Below are 16,239 nucleotides of genomic sequence, written 5' to 3' on the forward strand. Positions count from 1 at the left end.
GTATAATAATAATAATAACCGCAGATTATTTTGTACATTATGTTCTTTTAAGTTGAATAGTATGAATGAAAGCGGAGGTCTGTGGTGCAGTTTGCATATTAGTAGCTCGAGATCCACAAAGAGAGAAAATGAGTCACGTATCTTTAAAACAGTTTTTTATTCCTAAAGCTTTGGACAACCTACCAGATGTCGTCATCATCAGAGGAAAATGATTAGACATACAAGAATCAAAGGCAATGTATAAAGTAAATGGTTTGGGGAATTAATAAGGTGGGGTTCAGAGGCTGTTGGCCATAAAGTATTTTATTATTTGGATGTTCTTCTTTTTAAGCCTGCATGTGCATGTGCTGGGTTCAAGTCCAAGTGTCTGTTAATGGCGTTTTCATTCGGGAGGCACTCTTAGTGTTGGCCCTGAATTTGGCTTGCACCGTGTCCCAGTTAAACGCATGTCCGGCATAAGAACTTCTATGTGTCGAAATCGGAGACTGTGAGTCCTTCTTCTGACAGCATTGAGTTGTTGAATACTGTACTATTCTTTTTTGTTTTGTTTTTGTTTTTTCTCTCAGATCTCTTATAAGAACAAACCAAGTAAGTGACGCTCCCGGCAAAACCGAGACCACCGATTTTTAGTCTGTTACATAATATTTATTATTCCAATGAAGAACAGTTTATATTTACGTGCTGTGAATTACGCTTGCAAATAGGAGCTATTTTCTGATGTTAACTTGAATATCTATGGCAAAAACAATGTCGCCAGACAAAGAGATTTAGTAGAATTCTGTGAAGGAGACTGACACAAGTTAATCGGCAAAAGAGTTACTAGAAATGAGCTTTCGGCATAAAATGTAATCCATGCCTGAGGGAATGTTAATTTTATTAAATGTCGTATTAAAATACGCAAGGTTTTATTGATATTTATCAATATTTATATTGATGAAGAATTAAAGATATTCCATCCATCCATCCATTTTCCAACCCGCTGAATCCGAACACAGGGTCACGGGGGTCTGCTGGAGCCAATCCCAGCCAACACAGGGCACAAGGCAGGAACCAATCCTGGGCAGGGTGCCAACCCACCGCAGGACACACACAAACACACCCACACACCAAGCACACACTAGGGTCAATTTAGAAACGCCAATCCACCTAGCTGTCCGCTTGAAGTGGTGCGAAGTCAATGGAAGGAGGGCTGAGTTGCCTTCAACAAAACGCCAAACAGCCTGTCGAACTGAAGTGGACAAGTAGCTGTCCACACAACACGCAATGCGACATTCCAGAAGATCTCTGCTTTTAAACAATCAACAAAGATCCCAAAGTAAGCTCCTGCCATATACCGTACAGGCTGCACCCGCGTTCTTTCTGCCATCTTTCTTTCGTTCGCTCGTATTTGTACTCCACTCTTCTGGGAAGTGTTGAGCCACTAAAGCAACTCTCACAACACGAAAGTGATTACAGTTCACTATTTTAACAAGCTGTGATTTCACCCCGCTTTAGGTTAGCGGGGGTCTGCCTTAATTTGAGAATTTAGCGCCCACCCTTTTACCTGTCACTTCATCCTCCCGGCCTGTGGGATTTCGTCGCTATCTAAAACGCACGCATCTAAAGATAATAAAGACAAACCTCTGGGTGATCTTTAATAAATATTTACTCAACCGCAGAGGATAAAGGAAACGCTGCATGTGCGTGCAGAAATCCTTTTTCTTTGAAGGATGTTTCTTAAATAAATTGTTTCGGATCACTTGTTTGCAGAGAAAGGTTGACATTAACTCAATGAAAACCTTCACAATAGCATTAAGGGCATGGAGCGCTGGCGCTCTGCTAAACCTTTAGTTCTATCTGTGAAGGAAACAAAGTCTGGGAAAGTCATTTACTGCCGCTTCGCCGTGCGTATGGGGCGATCAAAATGTCTTAATATTTGAGCCCGGATTACATCACAACTTCAGAGTAGTGCTCCCTGTCAGGGTTCGGCGATACCCCGTGGAACTGAGGCGGTCGGTGCGAACAATGGGGGCTGGCGTGAGCGCAGGCTGGTTAGTCAGTGGCAGACAAATCAGGTGCTCGCCAATATGGAATCCATCTCTCTGGATGATTATAAGCAGATTTATTTGCTTAGGTCATCTGGGAGAGTTCCTTAGCATCACTGAACTTTTCAATACATGCAGAGATAAATGATACGACCGAACAATATGTGAAGTTGTTTAGTGTAAATAGTAATGAGATATGTAAATCTCTAACTAAATAAAACACAGCAGGACGGAGGCCCAGGTGTTCTCGAGTCCCTCGCAATTCCGTTTGAACATTCGTCATTTGATTTGCCTGTTCGTATTAAAGGTCGTCTGTTTCTTTGATGCCCTTCTCTCAAACCTGCGGCCATTCCAGCGGATGAGGCTTCTCCGTTAGGACTTGTGCCACAGGTAGCGTCTGTCCCGATTTCATTGAAATTACACGAAATTCTTCATTTTCATTCACGCAGCCTGCTACCGCTTTGAAAATCCAGAACCAGCTCACTTATTGACGTTTTCAACTCAGAATCCCTAAACGACTTGTTTAAAAAAATGGACCTTTTGTTTCCCTACACTCTAATGAAACGTATAGCGCCTTTTTTATTGTATGCTGCAATAGACATTTTGGAAAAGCAAACATGTTTGAGAATTTAGGAAAATTCAAACAATACTACGTGAGCAGTTCCACCTGCACCTGAGACCCTTTTTTTATTGAAAACACAATGTCGAAGCATCTGAAAGGACATTCCAACATTTTGGTGAAAGCTTTAGCTCAAAAATGTAAGGAGCATTGTTAAAGGTAACGATGTTGTCTGAGGTGTCATCTTAACTGTTTTCTCTTAAAAATTTAGGTCTGCTAAATTGGTCATCAAGTCCTCAGTACTGAGAATTCTGGTTGCATTTTTATAGAAAAATTTTCAAATTCGATTTAGTAAAAACGGCATATTTAATTGAATAGTGTAAAAGCAGATGTAATATGAATCTTTGTAATTGTTCATTTAAAAAAACACATAAGATTCTTGGGTAGAATGAAAGGTTAAAAGACCACAGTATGTCGCCCAAGGCATAGCTAGGCAGCGGTCGGCCACTTAATCGGCATTATCTGTGTGTATGCAAGCGGCCGGCCCGCCATGGTGACTGACCCCCCAAATGCCAGAGAGAGGGGAGCGGCCAGGCTCGACATTAGCACAGTCCGGTTTCACTTGTTCCGCATGAGTCCTTGTGTCTCAGGTCTAGACAGAGGACGAGGATCGGCGGCCTCTTATCTGTGGCCGGCATCACCTGCAAACGAGAAGCCACAACAAACCTGCAAAAAGGGCCTCTGGAGGAAAGCCTCGGGTAAACAGGTCCAGTCTGGCGTGTCCTCTCCGTTTATTTTCATTCCAGCCAGAGCCCAGACTGGTATAATAGCCGCTGGACACTGAATGCCCAGGTCAAGCTGGATTGACATTTCAAACCCAGGCAATTTGTTTCTGAGGATCGGCTTTGTGATCGCAGGAAATAACAGTTTTACCTGAAATCTCAGCCAGTCTTGAGGGGGCAGATGGGAATTCAAAGCAGAGGTCCTGAAGTCAGACACATTTTTAACCCTTTGACTCCAAGTCTGCGAAGAAGGCGACGACTAGACCACCGCAGAATAGCAAAATGTGTTAACAATTGTAGTGTACTATGCATTCTTCTTCATTATTATTATTATTATTATGTAACTAAAATGTAGCTTGGGTGTTAAACACGTTTTTTATGTCACAGAGAATTTTACTACAAGGTTCGCCACGCAACAGGTTGGCAGCACCCTCCTACAGACTAATGTTGATCAAAATTTTATCAGCAATTGTTAACTAAAATGAGTCTTATTGATGTGAAATGATTGTTAACCGAATAACGTTAATCCCCTGAACAAGTGTTTGATGCTGATCTTTCTTAAAAGCTGAAACTCTATTTAGAGGCTCCGGTTTTATCAATCGCTTATACACGAGTTTCTGTAAACCCCTTCGCTTTGAGCCCCTCTAAAATGAGAGCAGAATTCGTTTCAGTGGTCGAATAACACGATTTCTCAGCTCTCAGACACTGGTGGGCTATCATCAACAGACAAATCAAGCAATGCTGCCTTAGCAATCGTCAAGAATATAAATCTCACACCTTATTGGAAAAAAAAAGTTTTAGACTCCGTTTTTCTTCAATGAATATATTTAATCAATCGACCGATAAACTGCATCTATATTGCTGCAATATTTAAAATGGAAAATAATTTGAAAAATAGGTTACTCTTATTGATCAATAATATTAATGAGTATTTTGGAAACGAAACAGACTAATGGAAGATATTTTAGTGGATCGCGATTTTAACTCCTGCTCAGCTTTCACGATTCAGCACGCTGGTCACATTTTCTCTCTTCACTCTTAAAATCTTTAACGGCACCTTACTGGGTTGTGTGGAATCTTGTAGATCTGCCCGACTAAGGACCATTTCATTTTGTGAGGGGCGCTCTACAAATAAAATTATTTTTTGAGTGTTGTAAAGGTTCATAATATACGGACAAAACAAAACTCTTTACTGTATGGTAAAGGCTACCTAGCAGAACTACTAACGGCTCAAAAAATAGAAAGAAAAAAGAGAAAGAAAAAAAAAACTAACGCCCCTGTTATTATATATTTTTAATCATGTATCCAATGACATTTCACAAATCTATTATCATCTATTCATGGCTGTTTATTATGGATCCTAATATATAAAGTTTGTTCCTAGAACCTTCACGTGGATGACTCTTTTGTGAAATAAACACAATTCTCCTGTGGTGTCCCTCTAAAGAGCCGCTCTCACAGCTTTACTTTTGTGTTAGAATTCACACCGTACGGTTTAATCCGTTTAAACGAGCTATTAGCTTTGTTTAACCAGTTAGCTGATACGTTCCTTTTAAAGGACTTTCGTGTATTTGCTCATCTTGTTCTCCTTCGTGTTGTTCTTCTTCTTCTTATCACTGAGGTGTCCCGTCTGGAGTTTGTTCCTTCCTTTGTTATTGCTGGTTGTGGCACAACGTGACCATATAATGTAAGGGGAAAGCAAGTTAAAGAAATAGATACATGCATTTTAATTCTTTACTATGCATAAAGTCTTACTGAGCAAATTGTTTTATTGCATGTGAAATACAGCTACAGATTTCATATGAGGACTTTTCCTCTCTAGTTTTATTTTTATTTCCATTTGCAGTGTTTGACATTTTATAGTGTTTTGTTTTCTTTAGAATATTTTTATTTTGGCAATTCGAGAATATTTACAAAGTGAAGAAAAAGTCTGCAAAATCCCGAGAAGCGAACGCATTTTTGTCGGGATTAGTCATGTTCTTAAATTACACATAAAGAGCTCAATAAGCCATTCAGATCGTCTTTTGTACTTCCCTTAATCGGCCTGATGCACAGTGCAGGCTGAAAACAGACAGTCAGGCGCACACCCTTCTCTTTTTTCTGGAATCACAAATATTGTGTTGTTCAATTCAAGTCCCGAAGGGCATAAAAACAGGCCTGTTTAAAAAGAGACCAGTGGACGAGCTGATGTACAATACACGCGACCCATCATTTTGAAAATGGTAGCTCCTCAGATGCAAACGGAGACTATTTTGATGTTCTGCTGAAAGAAGAGCATTTAAACAATCACGTTAGCTAATTAACTGTTTGACTTCATAACTTGCGGGAGATCGCACTCCAACAAGTCCTGTGAAAAGAAAAAAAAGACATTTTTAGGAAATTATATCATTTCAGTTGAATGGCACTCGTCTGTTTTTTTTTAGAATCGCGGCTTTAAAAGTAATCTAAATAGGTGATGTATTGCTCGAAAATAAAACAGAGTTGCAGTTGTATGCATTAAAATGAAAAGTCAAGACTAAGTTTTCGTTGGTTTCTTTGAAATTACGTCTACTTATTAATTATGCAATTATAAGCCATTAAAGTTCAACGACGGAGTGTAAGATTACAATTGAATTGCACGAAGTCATCAAATTCGGACTTTTCACGATTTGTTCCGAGCATCTTCCACAATTCGGTTCAATTATACATTAATACATTTGTTTGATAACGGAAATTAAATGAATACTTGACAAATATTTCATTATTTTACCGCATAATTGTCTCTAAAGAAATGTTCATTTGTTTCGTCTAAACATCATAACTGAGGATGTTCTTTTCAAGTAAATTATTTCTGCAACGCATTTTAATTCTCATGTCCTGAACTTGGTCATATGCTCGTTTCACGCTTTCTCGCTTATTTGTTTATCCGTTTTGTGTCACACGACAGAATTGAACAATTTATCAGTTCAGAAGTGCTTATTACATCCTGTAGTGCAGAACGAGTGAACAATACGCATTGATTCGTTCAGGTATCTCTTTGAAATGAGCCCACAAGACGCAGTGCTTGCAAGTCCCGTTACGGTGATCGATGGCCCTTTCTGAGCGGGCTCTCCGCTTTTCCGTTTTGCTATTACTGCTGATCATTCTTCCTATTTTTATGGCTTCTCTAACTTCGACACGGTGCAGAAATGCCAAGGCCACCTGCTCACAATCCTTCTTCTGGACACACAAGGCAGGTGGGCAAACGTGCAATCCAATACAGTAAGTTACGAATAAGGGATGAACTAAGAGGATCGTTTTAATGGACTCGGTATTCAGTAATTTACACACACGCCTACTCCGCAAATCAATTAACCAAGACAAATGGTCATTTGCCTTAATTAGCCGTTTTTGCAGCTGCACTTGCTTTTTAGCCAGCACTGACACTGTGACCCGACTGAGGCAGAAAGGCAACTTAAAGCGAATGGATGCCTGGATAGTGGTTGGTGGTTTGTGCAGCGACCGTTTAGTTTTGCTTGATCGAGATGAGATTTTCCCATCCGTTCCAGTATTTTCCGAATACGCTTATTGCATCTGAGAGTTAGAGGCCAGCCGGTGTCTTTTCTAATGGCGCTAGGCAAGAACAAGCCCTGGACGGGGTGGAAGTAAAGTGCACGGAGAAGTGAAACCGAACATGCAGATCTCTTGGAAGTGGGCAAAAGAGCAGAAACCAGGGAGAATCCAACCATGTACGGGGAGAACATAAAAACCCGACGCAGCCGCGCAGCAAGGTGGAGTCTCCTAGAGCGCCGAGCACTGCCGTATTGAAACTGAAATGGTGGAGAAACGGAAACAACTTGAAAGTGTGAAGTCAAAGAGCCAGCAGATGATACTGAAATCAACTCCCTCATGAAGAATGATGGACAGCAGTTTCATACAAAGGGCCGGGATTTGCATTCAGCACCGGTGAAAGAGCGCTCCTTTTACAGGAGCAGAGAAGCTTTAAAGGAGCGAATGGTTTCGTGGATCATGAGTGGTGGTCGGTCCTGCGACGACTTGTTAGGCTCTGGTACGCAACTTATCACGTAGCAAAATAGAGAATGACCAAAGTATTATGCCAGCTGGTTATATATGTTAGCTGTCACAATATATATGCACATAATGTAATGCCGTTATATAATGGTGTAATACAATAAATATGGTATATGATAGATAATTATGACAAATTAAATTCCAACTATGCCTTCGCTATTCCGTTGTTTCTTTCAGGAGAAGGTGCTTTACAAGCTGTTTTTGCTGTCTACCACAAAAGTAATGCTTGGCTGACTGATCATTTATCATCCTAAATCAGAAACCGCAGGCTTCCTAAAACGTACTGTATAAAAGGACTAACTTCAAAATATGTTTAATAACAGACATTGCCTTTGTTTTTGTATAATTATAAGTCGCACAACAGTTTATGTCATCTGTTCACACTCGTTCTACCATCAGAATTACCGGTGCTCATTATGTCGGAGTAATAGGTGCTGTGAAACGCATAAAGAAGCTCTGAAACTGAAGCTTCACATCCAGCATAGACATTGCCTGTCTGGGTCATTAAGCAGTGCAGACTTCGTTTTCTGATCTGACGTTTCAAAATTGGGACCTTCTGGAATGTTCCTTGCAGAACTCCAAGTTAGTGCCCAAGTGAGGGGACTTCACATACATAACATGATTGGTGCTACAGGTGTAAACGCAGCTCACAAAACGTATTTTTGCTCAACAAACGCACTTTCCAGAACAATCCGTGAATGTCAGTGATATTTAGGTTTCCAGCACTTTGTTTCAATTATTTTAACCCAATTCCTTTCTTTCCTTGTCTCTGTGGTTCTTGGGACTGATCCTCCAATCAGCTGTGAACCACCCAATTTCACTGAGATTGCACAGGTGGTGAACCAGCTGGTGGTAAGGCTGTCCTCCTGGCATTGCAAGCAATCTTTGATTCATTTTGGGTGACTGGCATCATTCCAGCTGACTGGAAAATAGGACTTGTCGTCCCTATCTGGAAAGGGAAGGGTGATCGTCTGGATTGTGGCAACTACAGGGGGATAACTCTGCTCCAGTGCCAGGTAAGGTCCTTGCTAGGGTCATCCTTAATAGGATCTGTGATCACTTGCTCACTTACCAGTGACCAGAGCAGTCTGGTTTTACGCCTAAGAAGTCTACCATTGACTTCATCCTGGCACTGAGGGTTCTCATCGAGCACAAATGCAAGTATCAGTAGAGTTTCTTTGTGGCCTTTGTTGATTTTCTTAAAGCGTTTGAGCTGCCCTGTGGGACATCCTGAGATTTTGCAGGATCCCCCAGAGTAACTGGATATCATGGCTGGCCTGTGAGTGCTGTGCAGAGTGGAGGCAGAACCTCCGCGTTTTTCCCAGTTGATTCAGGGGTGTGTTTTTGCTCCTACTCTGTTCAATGCTTGTATGGACTGGGTATTGGGCAAGGTCGTGGGGTCCAACGCCGGTGGAGCATCTGTTGGTGAAGAAAGATTTACTGATCTTGACTTTACTGACGATGGTGTTATCTTCAAGGAGTCAATGGAGGCTCTGATCAGGGCGCTCGAGAGACTGAGTGAGGCGGCGTAGTGTTTGGGCTTGCAAGTGGCACAGCCATCAGCAGTGTGTCTATCTGAGGAGAGCGTGTCGACCTCTTCAAGAGGTTTACTTACCTTGGCAGTGACATTCACGTCTCTGGTGACTCTTCCTATGAAGTCAGTAGACAGATTGGGAAAGCATGGGGGGTCATGAGGTCTCTGGGAAAGGGGTGTGCGGTGCTCCCGATATCTATGCAAAAGGACAAAGGTCCAAGTCTTTAGAGTCCTGGTGCTTTGAATTTTGCTATGTGGTTGTTAGACAGGGATGCTATCCAGTGATCTGAGACAAAGACTGGACTCCTTTGGTACTGTGTATCTTCAGAGAATCCTTGGGTACCGTTGATTTGACTTTGTGCCTAATGAGCGGTTGCTCACGGAGTCCCAAATGAGCCACATTACCTGCATTGTGAGGGAGTGTCAATTACGGCATTATAGGCATTTGATACAATTCTCCGAGGGTGATCTGGATCACAGAGCGACAGGACCAGGCAAAGGGGATGCCCACATAACACCTGGCTGCGGAAGATAGATGGTGATTTCTAGAGGGTCGGACTTGGCTGCATGTCTGCCTAAGGGATGCCAACAGGGGTCCCAAGCTGTTGTGTTATGTGGTGGGTGCGGCAATGTGCTGTACCATTGCATGCTCCCCAATCTGACCTGACCTGACTTTACCTCTGCAATTTAACAGCTTTTCAAGAGGATCAGACTTATCCTCAGTGTATACTGCAACAATATAGGCTGAAGCCTCTTATCTTATGAAAATGCCTGTTTCAAGTTAGTCCATACATTATTTTGTTATTTCTTTTCATGGTTGCACCACCCTTAAGGCTGTGGCTGATAAGTGAAATTTTCAGGACTGCCATTTGTAGACAGACTTCCTCTTTCTCTTCCTCTCCTTCGGAGTTTAGCTCAAGCCTTGTACTGTACATTCTGGAGAAACATGAAGTACACATCCTTATTAAACTTATTTTACTTGTGCAATATGTCATTCACAGACCTGAATGATTTCACAAAAACGTGATTGAATTTTTCACTAAAAGGTCAACAGCTGTTATAGCTGGAACAGCATATTAAAGTAAAGGCTGCTGAGCCTTGGTATCCACTGGCTTACAGGGGCATGAGTGGACACGGAGTGTATTTAGGGGACAGAGTGAGCATATTTAGGGAAAAATTCATCCAATTTCAGAAAAACTCAAACCTGAAGGTTTTCAAGAATTGAAGTGTCTGGGACGTAGTCCTCCAAATCCACCATTGGATCGGTAGGGAGATGTGTGTAGTGGAAAACGCAAGTAACAACAGTGGAGAGCTTGGAAATACGATTTGTAGTATAACCTTTTCTGATCAATAACTTAATAATTAATTTTCATTTTATTTTCTGACATACTATATTTATATTGTTAGTTTACAGTGAAAACAAAAAAAATGCAGTAAAGAATCAGAAATTACACTTCCTTATTATTCTGCTAAAGTCGCCATCAAAACACATACAGTATAAGATACAAATATGTCAATTGGCTGGGCGAGAATGACTTGTGTATAATAATTTGTGTTCCAGCTTTATTTTCTGCTAAAGTACTTGGGCACCCAACTGTATTCCCTGGCAGGAGCCAACACTGAGGCAGATGAACGTCACTTAGCTCTCCATTTTAAGTTCTCTTTATATTTATTTAGAAGAGCAAAACAAACCATTACACACACATCATTATACTTAGAATGCAGCACTTCAGGGTAACAGCCAAGTGAGCTAAATAGACAGAAATGTGTTTAAAGTTTCTTAAAAATAAAATTACATTTTTTGGAACAGAGAACAGCATGACTAACATACAGTAATCATCAAGCAATGGTTTAATGTTGTTCTGAATGTCATAAAATACTTGAAAGTGAATTAAAATAATGATCCTTACATTGAGGAGACAGTAACATGGGATCTACTGTCATATGTAACATAACATCATCAAGGGTGGCACAGTGGGACAGTGAGAGTGCTGCTGCCTCGTATTAAGGAGACCAGGGCCCTCACTGTGTGGAGTTTCCTCTAGATGCTCTGGTGTCCTCCCTCTGTCCAAAGACAAGCAGGTTAGGTGAGTTGGCAACTCCAAAACTGGTTCGTGTGTGTGTGTGTGTTTGCCCTTTGATGGATCTATCACCCTATGCAAGCCCTATGCTAGCTAGGATAGGTTCCAGCATGTTCATGACCTTGGTCTGGATCAAGCAGTTTACAAAATGAAATGAAATGACATAACATCAACAAACCCACAAAACTGATGGTCAAGGGTATCTGAAGTTGACCTCAGCAGCATTGGGTATGAAACAGGAGTCAACCATGGATAAGGGTGTCTGTCTATTGCAGGGTGATAATTCGATTGATAGATAGACAATCTTAGTTGGAGATGCGCTCCTCAAGCTGCTGTGGCTGGTTTCATGACAACTACTTCCTATGTTGGTCCTCTTTCCTATCATTGGGAGCAGAAGGGGAGGAGTGAAGTTACAGCAGAAGTGACACCAGTTGACATTGGTTAGGACTGTCTCCTTTATGGCATTGGAAACAGAAATTGTCAAACAAGTGTCTGCCTGCAGTTACTGCACGGTTTGGAGCTGTGACCTCCACAGTCAAAATCTAGATGTTACATGATGTGCCTGGTTACACTATGGTTTAGAATAAGATTATGGGAGAGTTGGGCTCCAATAATGCATCTGTTTAGTAAACCAAGTGACATAAACTAACTAGCATGGAGGTCATGTGTTTCCTGTTAAGTATGGAGCTCCACACCTTGCAGTAGCTGCCGCTGGACCCTTCTCAGAATTGTTATTGTACACATTGTAACCTCTTTTCTAGTTCTAATGGTGAAACAAGGTCCCCATTAGACACTCGTAATGCTCTTGTGCAGGACAATATGCATACAGCACACACATACAAAGAGCTCTGTGCAACAGTGTTAGGCTCCCTAAATGTTTTATATACTGTACATTTTGCAATAGACCACTTGCCAGATAAAAAACCATTACTTTGTAGGTCTATAGCCCAATTCATGATTACACATAATAAAAAATAGGTGCTAAATTTCAAACTAATTAACTAAAACAGACATGGGTGTAGAAGGACTCAAACTGGGTGAAGGACAGCAAAACTGAAAGGTGAGGGTGTGACAGATGCGACGGTTTAACCTTCAAATGATCAATTCATGCGCCATGACGAGTGAGAGTAACAAGAGTACACAAGGAGGTCATCCTGCAACACAAAGGTCTTTCCCAAGCAGAAATTGTATGGCAGATAGTAGTTTCAAGATGTGCTGTTGAAGATCTTCTGAAGTAACACAGGAGAACAGGCAAGGATGAGGACAGAAAAGCAGTGGGTGGCCAAGGAATCTGAGTGCAAGACATACAAAAGGTAATGATGTCCCAGAAACCATTGAAAGTCAAGTACACTCCTCTACAGTCCAGAAAAGTCGTGTTGGAAGTGATCTTCATGAAAGAGCTGCTGTCAAAAAGCCATTCCTCCAAAGTGGGAACAAAGCCAAGAGACTCGTCTATGCACAAAAACACAAGGACTGGAGTACTGAATGACAGCAGTTAACTGTTCTGGTCTGATGAGTTGAGATTTGGAATTTGTGGCTCAAAAAGGAGGCAGTTAATCCATAGAAGATCTAGAGAAAAGCATGTGGATGAGTGTCAGCAGGCAAGAGTCAAACACAGTGGAGGTTCCCTGCATTTTGTGGCTGCATTTCTACTAATGGAATTAGTTATCCGGTAACAATTAATGGAATCCTAAGGATCTGCGCTGGTATCCTGAAGGTTGCTGGTTCGAATCCCCGTCACTGGCAAAAGAGATCCTACTCTGCTGGGCCCTTGAGCAAGACCCTTAACCTGTAATTGCTCCAGGGGCGCTGTACAATGGCTGACCCTGCGCTCTGACCTCAAGGGGTATGCGAAAACTAACAAATTTCTAATACAAGAAATCGTGTAAGACGAAATAAAGAACAAAAAAAAAAAAAAAAATCATCAATGTCAAGAAGTATCAAGCAGATTCTCATTCAGCACACAATACGCAGACAGAGAGGTGTCTGTTCAGTCTCAAAATCATTTTGAAGCAGGACAATGCACCCCAAGCACACACCCAAGGCCATAAAGAATATCTTGAACAAAAAGAAGAGAGTAGTTTTGCAACAAATGGCATGGCCTCCACGGAGCCGTGATCTAAAATATCATTGAGGCTGTCTGGGATTACCTGAAGAGACTAAATCAAGTGAGACCACCAATGTACTGTACTTCAATGTACTTCAAGACGCCAGGAACAAACTAGCAGCTGATTTTATAAGAAAACTTGTATAACAGTGGCTCTAAGAAGAGCTGATGTAGTTTTAAAGACAATGGGTGTTGAAACCAAATACTGGTTTAAATTAGTTTTTATTTTTTTTACTATTTCTAGAAGCTGTATTCATTTTAAATAATTAGAAGCTGTTTATTTTCAAAAACATGCTTGCTTAAAATCATTTTTTCACTTGCCCAAGACTTTAGCACACTGCTGGATATAAAGAAACTAGTCACGGTAACTGTCAAAATCAGGTAAACGAATAAGTTGAAAATATGTGCTCTCTCTTGCCCCACATGTACCTTCAGTGCTTTTCCTCTGTATTCTTGTGTGTCTCAACATCTCCTCACCGGTGCTCCTTTTCTCAAGATTGTTACTGTAAAGACTGTTTCTCACGCTCTGTCATTATTTTTCGAGGCACCTTTGGCCTCTCCAATCTGCTTTTATACTTTTCATCTTTGAAGGCGACTCTCTCAACACGTCTCCTATGACAATTCCCCTCCTCATGTGACTAACACTCACACTTTCTCATTCAATTGTGTCACCAAAGACAAATTGGCCAATCAGATTATTTTGAGGGACTGGAGACACAGGCTTTAGTATTTTATGAAGTAAGCAGATAATGCAAGAGATGTGGGAAGAGTTGGAACACCACCTGGGTGAAGCCTGGTGGATTGCCTAGAAAAAACAAAGCAAAGAAGTTAGTACCAGCGCACTGCCAAGATACACATGTGACTGCTGACTTCAGGTGTTCAGGTGGGTTGTGGTTTTAAGTAGCTCCAGGGCAGAAGACACAGAACTCCCAGAGGAAGAATGGAAGTGACATCAGCAGTCCTACAGCCAAAAATGGTCAGCTGTGGGAACATACAGTAAGAGGGACAGGTGTGACTGACTGTACCATCCCATGGTCCGGTGCTATTGTAGAGGCCTTGAAGATGCTCCTAAAGCACATGTGTGTGACTGACACACATACAACACAACACAAACACTCGCTCTCGCTATGTATGTATGTATATGTATTTATATATCCCCGTGTCTGCGTGGGTTTCGTCCGGGTATTCTGGTTTCCTCCCACAGTCCAAAGACATGCAGGTTAGGTGCATTGGCAATTCTAAATTGTCCCTAGTGTGTGCGCCCTGCAGTGGGCTGGTACCCTGCCCGGGATTTGTTTCCTGCCTTGCGCCCTGTGTTGGCTGGGATTGGCTCCAGCAGACCCCCATGACCCTGTAGTTAGGATATAGCGGGTTGGATATTGGATGGATAGATGTATTTATATATACTGCTCAAAAAAATTAAAGGCACACTTTTTAATCAGAGTATAGCATCAAGTCAGTGAAACTTCTGGGATATTGATCTGGTCAGTTAAGTAGCAGAGGGGGTTGTTAATCAGTTTCAGTTGCTTTGGTGTTATTAAATTAACAACAGGTGCACTAGAGGGGCGACAATGAGACCACCCCCAAAACAGGAATGGTTTAACAGGTGGAGGCCACTGACATTTTTTCCTCTTCATCTTTTCTGACTTTTTCACTAGTTTTGCATTTGGCTGCGGTCAGTGTCACTACTGGTAGCATGAGGCGATACCTGGACCCTACAGAGGTTGCACAGGAAGTCCAACTTCTTCAGGATGGCACATCAATACGTGCCATTGCCAGAAGGTTTGCTGTGTCTCCCAGCACAGTCTCAAGGGCATGGAGGAGATTTCAGGAGACAGGCAGTTACTTTAGGAGAGCTGGACAGGGTTGTAGAAGGTCCTTAACCCATCAGCAGGACAAGTATCTGCTGCTTTGGGCAAGAAAGAACAGGATGAGCACTTCTAGAGCCCTACAAAATAACCTCCAGCAGGCCACTGGTGTGAATGTCTCAGACCAAACAATCAGAAACCGATTTCATGAGGGTGGCCTGAGGGCCCGACGTCCTCTAGTAGGCCCTGTGCTCACTGCCTGCCCGGCACCATGAAGCTCGATTGGCATTTGCCATAGAATACCAGAATTGGCACCTCCAACACTGGCGCACTGTGCTTTTCACAGATGAGAGTAAGGTCACCATGAGCACATGTGACAGACGTGAAAGGGGCTGGAGAAGCCGTGAAAAATGATGTGCTGCCTGTAACATCGTTCAGAATGACCGGTTTGGTGGTGGGTCAGTGATGGTCTGGGAAGGCATATCCATGGAGGGGACGCACAGACCTCTACAGGCTAGACAACGGCACCTTGACTGCCATTAGGTATCAGGATGCAATCCTTGGACCCATTGTCAGACTCTGTGCTGGTGCAGTGGGTCCTGGGTTCTTCCTGGTGCATGACAATGCCTGGCCTCATGTGGTGAGAGTATGCAGGCAGTTCCTGGAGGATGAAAGAATTGATACCATTGACTGGCCCCCACGCTCACCTGACCTAAAGCCAATAGAACACCTCTGGGACATTATGTGTTGGTCCATCCGATGCTGCCAGGTTGCACCTCAGACTGTCCAGGAGCTCAGTGATGCCCTGGTCCAGATGTGGGAGGAGATCCCTGAGGACACCCATCTGTCTTCTTATTAGGAGCATGCCCCGAAATAGTCAGGCATGCATACAAGCACATGGGAGCCATACAAACTACGGAGTATGATTTTGAGTTGTTGCAATGAAATTTTGGCAAAATGGACTAGCCTGCCACATCATTTTTTCACTCTGATTTTGGGGTGTCTTTGAATTCAGCCCTCTGTAGGTTGATAATTTTCATTTCCATTAAACAATGTAGCATCCTGTTGTTCCAAACACATTACCAGGTCAATATCAGTAGAGGTAGCCAGCAGGATTTTTTTTCCTCATTGAGATCTGATGTGTTTTCAAAGTGTTCCTTTAATTTTTTTGAGCAGTAAAGTCTGTGTCACACACATCACTATATTAAATATATAAATATATATATGTGACAGATAGGGAGCGCTATCGTCCCCTTGAACCCTCAGACCACTTGTCAGACACCAGATAAAAGTC

Source organism: Erpetoichthys calabaricus, chromosome 17 (genome assembly GCF_900747795.2).
Source record: "Erpetoichthys calabaricus chromosome 17, fErpCal1.3, whole genome shotgun sequence".
In the NCBI taxonomy this organism is placed as follows: domain Eukaryota; kingdom Metazoa; phylum Chordata; class Cladistia; order Polypteriformes; family Polypteridae; genus Erpetoichthys; species Erpetoichthys calabaricus.